Source organism: Pteronotus mesoamericanus, unplaced genomic scaffold, assembly GCF_021234165.1.
Source record: "Pteronotus mesoamericanus isolate MK-2021 breed Mesoamerican mustached bat unplaced genomic scaffold, CSHL_Meso_final scaffold_21, whole genome shotgun sequence".
NCBI classification, from domain to species: Eukaryota; Metazoa; Chordata; class Mammalia; order Chiroptera; family Mormoopidae; genus Pteronotus; species Pteronotus mesoamericanus.
In genome coordinates, this window is record NW_026555310.1 from 8,494,695 (window position 1) to 8,504,664 (window position 9,970).

The 9,970-nt window shown below is 42.2% G+C and overlaps 1 pseudogene; it reads right to left on the bottom strand.

Moving 5' to 3' along the window:
* Positions 1-5,595: 5,595 nt before the first annotated feature.
* On the bottom strand, positions 5,596-6,059 carry LOC129085115 (oligosaccharyltransferase complex subunit OSTC-like; annotated as a pseudogene).
* Positions 6,060-9,970: the final 3,911 nt, after the last annotated feature.

The following is a 9,970-nucleotide window of genomic DNA, read 5'->3' on the forward strand; positions in this document are numbered from 1 at the left end:
GCCTTCCGGACTTATTTGTCCTTAGAGAAGCCGCTCCTGGCAGGCCCCCACAGGCCACAGGATGGTGGAAAGGGGAAGGCCTTATTCTTCTTTCGTAAATGTATGTATAGTTCACATGTTTCAGTGTTTAATATTAGAAATGTTTTGAGTCTTTATTTAGGAGTTTGGTGATGTTTTATGACCAGAAATATGCTGTAGGAACTTGACTTTTGTCTCTATCAGCCTATGGTAAAATGAGTTTCACTATACAGTTGACTCCTAAACAATATAAGGGTTAGGGGCACTGACTTGCCATGCAATCAAAACTTCACATACAACTGACTCCCTCAAAACTTAACTGCAGTCAGCCCTGTGTATTCATGGGTTTAACATCTGCAGATTCAACCAACTGTTGATTGAAAATAGTAATTTCAGTCTGAGGTTGGAAACCTGTGGATGTGGATGGCTGACTGTACTAATAGCCTACTGTTGACTGGAAGCCTTACCCATAACATAAATGTGTCAATTAACACATATTGTATATGTTATTTGTATTATATACTGCATTCTTACAAAAGGGAGCTAGAGAAAAGAAAATGTTAAGAAAATCATAAGGAAGAGAAAATACATTTACTGTATTTATTGGGAAAAAAACTACATATAAGTGGACCCACGACATTTCAAACCTGTGTTGTTCAAAGCATCAACTTAAAGTTAAGAAGTAACTTTTAAAGTTAAGAAAGCTAAGTTACTTAACTTTAAGTTGGCAGTTTCCAAGAGCCTATCAAGGACATTATGTGAGGAGTTACTGTAATCACCAGGTCTCGCCTCTGCGTTCTTCTAACCATCTCCTCGATCTGTCTTTTCCTATCCACTCCCGTAGCCACGAATGCATTCCAGATCAGCATTGTCCCCACACTTCTTGTTTCCCAGCAGTCTCTCTGCATGCCTTCTAGGTTCTATCTAGCTCCTTCTCCAGGTTGTAGTTAGAACGATCCTTTTCAAATGCAAATTTGGTTGTGCCATTTTTCTCATTACAATTTTTCTATGGTTCTTCCCTAAGCTCAAGTCAACACCAATATCCTTCACGTAGTTCACAGTGTCCTCTGAGATCTGATTCCTGCTCATCTCTCACCTTATCTCTCTTCTCTTTCCTTCTTGTTTTCTAAATTCCAGGCATGCTGCATTTTCTTCATTTCCTTAAATTTCTTTAGCTCTTGTAATTCAAGTCTTTACACAAGCTAATCCCAGACTACTCTCCTTCTTTGCTCTCCACCTACAGTTCCCCCAGCATACTCTTACTCATCCTTCAGCTCTTCCCTGGTCTCCCAGGTTAAATCCCCTACTGCATGTTCCTGCTGCGCTTCCCTTTCCCCAGCACCCTTGCCGCCCTTGTACTTACCTACTTGTTTTTTCTTCCTGACCTTGGGAATCTGGGTAGACTTCAAACTCTGTAAGGTCAGCAACATGTTTGCATCCCGCCACCACCATCAGTAATAGGTAGCAGGGAGCCTGGAATTTTGTAATTCCACAATAAGTCTTTGTGGATTTGATTTTAAATTAAGTGTATTCGAGAATTTTACTCCGGTTTTCCCCACGCACTTGTCTTTTATACAGCCCTCTAGTTGAATGAAAGTAACGCACACACGCGTGTGGGGAAAAGACAGGGGAGTAGGAGTGGCGCGAGGAGCACCTGCTCCAGCCGTCCCAGGAGGTGCCACCACGATTTGTAACGGTCGGCAGGCCCAGCGTGACGTGCTCGCAGTGGAACCTGGAGCCTCGAACTGAATTCGTTTCAGAACACTGTTCACAAAGCGATTTGTTCGAAAACGGCATCGTTTTTTCCCATTAGGAATAATGTAAATTGAATTAATCCATTCCAGACCCCCAAATGATTCCGTTTTAACTTTTTATATACAGCACATGTCTACTGTACTGTTTAATCTGTAAATAAACACTTTTAAGACAAAAAGGACATGAAATGTAAATGAAAATTTAACAAAAAGGAAGTGAAATGTACAGCAAAAAATGGGAATTTGGTGACTGAATAGAGGAGGGACAGAGGGATGTTATTGTTCCAAAGGGGAGGCCTCTTGCATAAAGACTTCAGATGGTTGTTCTTCTGGGCTGCTTTCTCTCTTTTTCTCTTTGCTGCCCTAGAACTTGCTTTAGGTCCACTGGGCCTCTGTCAGACTGAAAACCTGTCTGATGCTCTTTGTTTTTCCCTATGTTTTAGCACTTGCCTGAAATGAAACACTGCATTGTCATCCAACAAGTTATTGCACTGTTTGCTACTTGTTTGTCAGGGTGCTATGTCTCAACAAAACTTTGCATCTCTCCCCATTTCCCAAGAATTTTCTTAATTAGTGAAGTAGGGATATCTTCCCTTCCCTCTTCCTCCTCTGAAGGGAGCTCCTCGGCTGCCAGCTGTTGCCTGGGAATACACTGAAGGAGACAGGATGGAAGCCGCCCCTCAGTGGTCAGCTCAGTGTGGTGGTCCTCCGTCAACTCCTCCACATCATCTCCATCCACCTCCAAGCCCACGGACTTTCCCGGAGACACCGTGTCCTTCACAACAGACACAGGCATCCTCAAAGCCCTCAAAGTCTCTTTCTGCAACATACTCAGGCCAGGTTTTCTTCCAGCCTGATTGCATGGTCCTGGAAGACATACCACCTCATGCTTTGTCTATGAGCCTCAAGTGAGTGAAGATATTACCATGTTTCTTCCAGAACTCCCTGAAGGTTAGTTGCAGAGGTCACCTCAAAACACTCTGAAACAGTGCCTTTGTGTAGAGCTTCTTAAAATTAATGACCTCCTGGTCCATGGGCTGGCTGAGAGGAGTTGTGTTAGGTGGCAAGAACCCAACAGTGATGAAGCTGTCTACCTCCACCAGCTCGGCCTCCAAGCTGGAGGGTGGGCAGGAGCACTGTCCTTTACAAGAAGGACAATTGCCCTGCGTGGCAATTGTTCTTCCCAGAGGTATTTCTTCCCACTTGGGGCAAATGCTTCATGAATCCACTCAATAAAAAATTGCCTGATTACCAAAGTTTTGCTATTAGCCCTTCACATCACATTCAACTTGTTTTTCATGATATTACTTTTTTTTTTTAAATTCACAGGTTTTCAGAATGGTGGATGAGTAGAAGCTTCAGTTTAAAGTCCCCACTCACATTCCCACAGGACAATAATGTCAGCCTGTCCTTCACTGGCTTGTGTCCTGGCAATGACTTCTCCTCCTGTGTCATGTAGGCCCTCTTTGGCATTCTCTTCCAGAGAGGCCTGCTTCATTACAATCGAACACTTGCTGGGGGACAAATCCTTCAGCCTCCATGTATTCCTGAAATTCTAGTGCTGATGAAGTCTAGGATCAGACAGTGGGGATGGAAGGCCAACAGGGTGGAGAGAAAGGTCAGTGTGATAAAGAAATGAAGGTACTGGAAGATTTCCTGTTGCTTTTAGAATGAAGTTTAAATTCTTTAATAGGGTACACACATCTTTGTGATAGGGCTTCTACTTAATTCTCAGTCCAGCCTTATCATTAACCACCATGTCTTCACTCCAGACATTTTTTGTTGCATCTCGCTCTTCATACTTTCGCTATTGCCTTCAGGCCTTCCTTTGCTCATGTTCTTTCATTCTTCCTAGAACACTCAAACCTTACTGCACTCTACTTTCATTCCTCAGCGACATGCATTTTAAATTTTTCTAGATATTTTTTTCACCCATTAATATGTAATTGAACATAAACTTCTGGGTGAGACATTCCTCTTTTTGCTTTCAGATAGACTCTATACTTTTTTTAATAATTGCAAGTGTGTTTTCACACTAGTCTGAACAATACTGAGTTTTAATATTTGCCTAGACTTGCTCATATCTTAGTACATGCTCAAATTTTATAATTACTCTATTTGTGTTTTGGCAGGAATGTTGGCTACAGAGTTCTATGTATTCATTCACTCATTTATTTGTTTAGTCATTCATCCCTTCATTTAACAATGTCTATGAAGTGTGTACAATGTGCCAGGAAATCTTTGAGGTGCCTGAGATACATCAGTGAACAAAACAGACATACAGAAATCTCTGCTTTAAAGGCTTCCATTCGTGGGGAGGGAGACAGATAATAAATAATGAATGTAGCATGGAAGTCAATTAGAAATGTGTAGGAACCTGCTAAAGGCGGTGGGGGGAAAAGTAATACAAGAGGACGGGGGGTGTTTTTTTCTTTATTTGCAAATAAAGGGGTCATGGAAAGATTCACTAAGAAGATGACATTTGAGCAAAGACATGAAGAAGGTGAGGAAATTCGTTATTTAAGTATCTGGGGGAAGCACATTCAGGCAGTGAAGACAGGAAGTGCCAAGGATCTAAGGGGTAAGACAGACTACACAGCCACAGGAGCCGGCAAGTGGGAGCTTCTGTGCTTGCTCAAAGGACAGCGAAGAGGCAGTGTGACTGGAGGGGTGCAGACAACAAAGAGATAAGAAGACGTGAGGTCAGATAATAAGATGTGCACTTCATGGTAAGGTCCTTGGGGTTTTGTCTGAATGGGATGAGAGGGGAAGCAGGGACTTGACGATGTGATTTACATTTTCAAAGGTCGCTGTGGCCACTGTGTTGAGAATACACTAAAGGGGGAAGGATGGAAGCAGGGAAGTCAGAAGGATGGTGTGACAATCATCTGAGAAGATAATGGGGGCTTGGACAGCGGTAGTAGAGAGAAGTGGTAGAATTCTGACTATATTTAAAAGATAGAGCCACATAAATTTCCTGACAGAATAAAAGATGAGGCAGAGGGAATAAAGATGACTCCAAGTTTTTTGCCTGGGCTCCTGGAGGAATGAATTTAAGGTAGGAAAGTCTGTGGGTGAGTTAGGGTTTTGGGAGGGAGATCGGAAATTAAGTGTTAACCATGTTGAGTTTGTATTTTTATTTAATAATCTTTATTGTATTTTTTCCATGACCAGTAATCCCCTTGCACCCTCTACCCCCTGCAATCACTCCACTGTTGTCCATGTCTATGAGTCCTTTTTCCTTTTTGCTCAATCCCTTAACCACCACTCTCTCCCCCCTTAGCAGCATTTGTATTTTTTTTTAAATTAAAATTTATGTCTGTCCCTTTCATACACCTTATCGCTCAGGAAACAACCTTTCATACACACCTGAAATGACGTACTGTCACACACTCTGCTCAGGCAAAGCACCAGAGCTGAAGCTGATCAGCTCTCCAGAGTCTCAGCTTAAAGATTTTGTGTTTTAATTTTATGTTAATTCCTGAAAGTTGGGAATGTCATCTCCAAAAAGTGTTAAGGTGATTGTAAAAAAAAAAAGATCACTCTATTTATTATTATAGTTGTATAAATGGAGTATATTTTCTTTAAGAAATGAAAAATTGAGAAGAAAATGCCACTTAACATATGTTAGTATAGGTCATCAGGAAAAATTACTGTGACAAACTTGCCTCTTTGACACCAAGACAAAATTCTAGTCTGAGCTTTCATATGCTTCTCAAATGTTCACTAGATGCTTCCTTTCTTGATACTTTTCATCCTTTTTCATATTCCATATTAGAGGATTAGAATAACAGGCGTCAATTCAGTATCCAAAGATTTCTCCTCAAAAGGCACTTTTACCCCTCAGATTGCCCGGCAGTTTCATTCTCATAAACATTTTAGCCATGAAAAAACTCAGCAGGACACAGGCAAATCCAATGAATAGAAGGAGAAATCTATTGAGTTTTGGAATGTTTGGTGCATTGGATTGGCCTAGGATTATGAAGCCTCAACCCCTGCTGTAAACGGGAAGCTGAGTGTGAGTCCTCCCATAATATATCGTCCATATACTCTGTAGGCCAAGAAAGCTACTGGTCTCTGATGCCCATCCGTGCTTGATAATCGCAGAGTCAACGTTTGGAGGTTCAACAATAACATCATAAACTATTCCTCCAGTGATGAGCAAGTAAGACACCACCACCAGAATGTACACTATCATGGCCGAGGGCGTGTGTACCAGGGAAGCTTCTTCAGCTTCAGGTTGGGGCATGTGAGTGCTAAGAATAGGACTTGGTATAAAGTCTCCATGTTGGTGGTGGCAAGGCAAGTTTGTGTTGTTAATAAGTTCTTCAAGTGGAGATGTTCAGTGGTAACTGATGTACAAAATTAGACTTCAGGATAGAGGCCTGGGCTACGGGCATACATTTGAGAGTCATTCTCATATAGACAGCATTTAAGCCCTGAGACTCAATGAGGTTGCCAAGGGAGTGAGTATGGGAAGGGAAGAGAAGAGAACCAAGGGCTGAGCTCTGAAGCTCTCCAACATTATGAGGTCTAAGAGGGATGAGTAACCCTAAGACAGCAGTCCCCGACCTTTTTGGGACCAGGGACTGGTTTCATGGAAGACAATTTTTCTATGGACGAGGGTGAGGGGTTGGTTTTGGGATGATTCAAACACATTCTATTTATTGTGCACATTATTTCTATTATTATTACATTGTAATATATAATGAAATTATTATATAACTCACCATAAGGCAGAATCAGTGGGAGCCCTGAGCTTGTTTTCCTCCAACTGGACAGCCCCATCTAGGGGTGATGGGAAACAGTGCCCCCGGAAGTGTGTTCCTTATGTCCTGTCTACTCCGTAATCTCGTTTTGGTTGCTGTCACTGCAGAAACCCCTGTTTCACAAAGATAGGATGTTGGAAATGGAAGCAGGCTTTTCAGTGCTTTTGTGGCAATCTCAGGATATTCTGCCCTGACTTTAGTCCAGAACGTGTGGGGATTTGAAGTTGTGTCAAACATACTTTTAAGGCCACCATCATTTGTGATCTCAAGCAGTTGTTCCTTTTCTTGCACAGAAAAAGATGATCCACCTGGCTCATTCACAAATGGGCCGTGGATCCATTCCTTCCCAGTTCAGGGGTCTTTTGTGGTTGGGAAGTAATGCTCAAACTCTTTCGAAAGCTGAGATAGGTGATCATGTATCAGCTGGGAGGAAGAAGGCTGTGGCTCAATCTCTTTCAAAATCTCTGCTAATGTTTGAAATGTCAAAAATCCTTATGTTCACTCGCTGCCCCCATATTCCAATTTGGCTTTGAATGCAGCCACTCTGTCTGCCAACTTGAACACAGTTGTTTTTCTCCCCCAAAGTGACAGATTGAGTTCGTTGAGTAGGTTGGAAATGTCACACAAGTGAGCAGTTTTTGCCACCCATTCTGTGTCACTGAAATGTGCTGCCAGTGGTGACTTTTTCTCAGAGAAATCTCTGGAGCGGTGCTTGTAACTCAAAAACTCTGGCCAGTGATCCACTTTAGAAAGCTGTCTGTCTTCTGTGTGTGAGAAGACGCGTGTGCTCTGTGTTCATCTCCTCACAGAGCTGCATGAACAGACATCAGTTAAGGGTATGTATTTTAATGTGGTTGATAATTTTAATCACATCCTGCAAAACATTGTTAAGCTCAGGTGACATTTTTCATCCAGCCAGCATTTCTCTGTGGATGATACAGTGCAAAGACTCACAGTCAGAAGCAACTTCTTTGACCTGCATAGTGAAACCAGAAAGCTAACCAGTCATGGCAGCCACTCCATCCATGTGTATACCGACACAAAATAGCCATTTCAGTTTTCTGATATGTAATCATTCAAAGACTTGAATAGTTCTGCAGCTGTGGTGTTGGCTGGCAGCGAATTGCACATAACACATATTCATGCACATCCTTCTGAAAAATATACCTCACAAAACTAAACATTGTTGCCCTGTCGTGAACATCAGTAGACTAATCAACCTGGGTTGTGTACCACAGTGACTCACTAGTCATCTCTGACAATTGTGCTTCAATATCTGCTGCTATTTCATCAATCCTTCTAGTTATGTGCTAGCTGAAAGAGGAACACATGTCACCTTTTGAACTGCAGCCTCTCCTAAAAGTTCACAACAACTGTCCTTAGCAGCAGGCAGGGTCAACTCTTCCCCAATGAAAAAGGGCTTCTTAGCATTAACAATGTGATTAGCCACTAAGAATGATGTTCTCTCTCAGTGCAGACACATTTGATGAAGTGGTGGCCTTCAATAATTGCTTGTTTTTTGTGTTCACATTTTTTTTTCTTTTGAAAACCTCCAAAGGCTTGTCTTTTAATGCAGGGTGCTTGGTCTCCATGTGGCGAAGCGGTTTTGAAGGTTTCATGGCTTCATTGGATAGCTGGTCACCAATATTATACAAAGTAGGCTTGGAGAATATGGATCACCTGTTGCAATGAATCTGCAACTTAAGTAAGAGTATTTTCTTTTAAATGCAGCTTTGTTTTTGTTGACAGTCTTAGAGTCTTCTGCTGTCTCATCATTGGGTCTTTCCCCCCTTTCAAAGAAGCTCTCCAGCAACATTTGTTTTTTACTCATTTTGGCTAGGGTTAGCTTGTGGGCTTACAAAAACTGACTGAGACAAGTGCACAGTGCGAGAAAGAAGTGTGGGTTAAAGTGGTAAATAAAATAGTGGGCAGGCCATGTGCACACTAAAATAAGTGTCAGATTCTGACTTAAAGCCTGCCACCAGATGCAGCTGTACAATTTAAGTACATCAACTCACCACTATAAAGCCTGCCACCAAATGCAGCTTAATTGTCACTTGCCACTTACTGATAGGGTTTCGATATGAGTCTGCAAGCAATTGATTTATTATGGTCTCTGTGCAGGCACACCTCTCTGCTCCCAATAATCTGTGTTTGTAGCCGCTCCCCAGCCCTAGCATCACTGCCTCAGCTCCACCTCAGATCATCAGGCATTAGATTCTCATCAGGAGCACGCAACCTAGATCCCTCACATGCTCAGTTCACAGCAGGCTTCATAATCCTAAGAGAATCTAATGGCTCCACTGCTCTGACAGGAGGCGGAGCTCAGGCAGAAATGCCAGTGATGGGGCATGGCTGTAAATACAGGTGAAGCTTTGCTGGCTCGCCTGTCGCTCGCCTCCTGCTGTGCAGCTCCGGTGTTGGGGACCCATGCACTCAGAGATAGGAAAGGACCAAACATTGAGGTAGGAGGAGAGCCAAGTGGATGGGTGTCCTAGAAGCTAATAAAGAAAGTGAATAAGAAGGACAGAGTGATAAATGAGATTAGTGCTGACATTAGTACAGTAAGATGGGAACTCAGAAAAGACCATTGGCTTAGCAATGGAGATCTTGACAAGAACAGTTTCAGTGCAGTGACGATGTGAATGCTGGACTAGAGCAGATTTGAGAGCATCAGATGAGAGGCGTTGGGAGACTGTAGTTACTAGCACGGAGGAGGATTTGCAGGGGAGATGGGGTCATGCTGATGGGAATGCTACTAGAAATGATCCAGCAGAATGAAATAGGAGGGAGAGGAGGACTGCTGGACAAAAGAGGCCAGAGGGGGATGGCTTCAAGGGCACAAGGGCACAGACTGGCTTCCCACTGAAACACAGAGAGTTCATACATAGAAAACTTCGGATGCAGAGTATTGGTGCACATGGGATAAGTGGGTAGATATGGCAGAGGGAGTCTGGAAAAATTCTCACTGCTGAAGATTTCTCAGTGAAGTAGGAAGGAAGTCATGAGTGGATAGGAAGGAGACAGTGGAAGTTCATATAGAGGAACTGGTGTGAAATATTTTATCGGAGAATGGATTGGATGGACAACGTTTGAACTATGTACTATGTAGTATATAGAGCTCGTTACAGTATTACCAAATCTTAGTACACTTATTAACTTAGGGTTTGTTTGATCCAATTACTGAGAAAGTTATGACAAAGATCTCACTGTAACAGAGGATTTGTCAAGTTGCTTGCTTAGTTCTGTCAAAATCTGCTTCACATATTTTAAAGTTATTTTTATTAACATGTAAATTTAGAATTGTATTCCCAGTGAATTAAACCTATTGTTATGTAGCAAACCTTTTTAGCTCTGGTGTTTCTATTGTACTTGGAGTCCCTTTTGTTATATTAACTCTTTTTTGGGTTGTATTTCACACTTGAACTT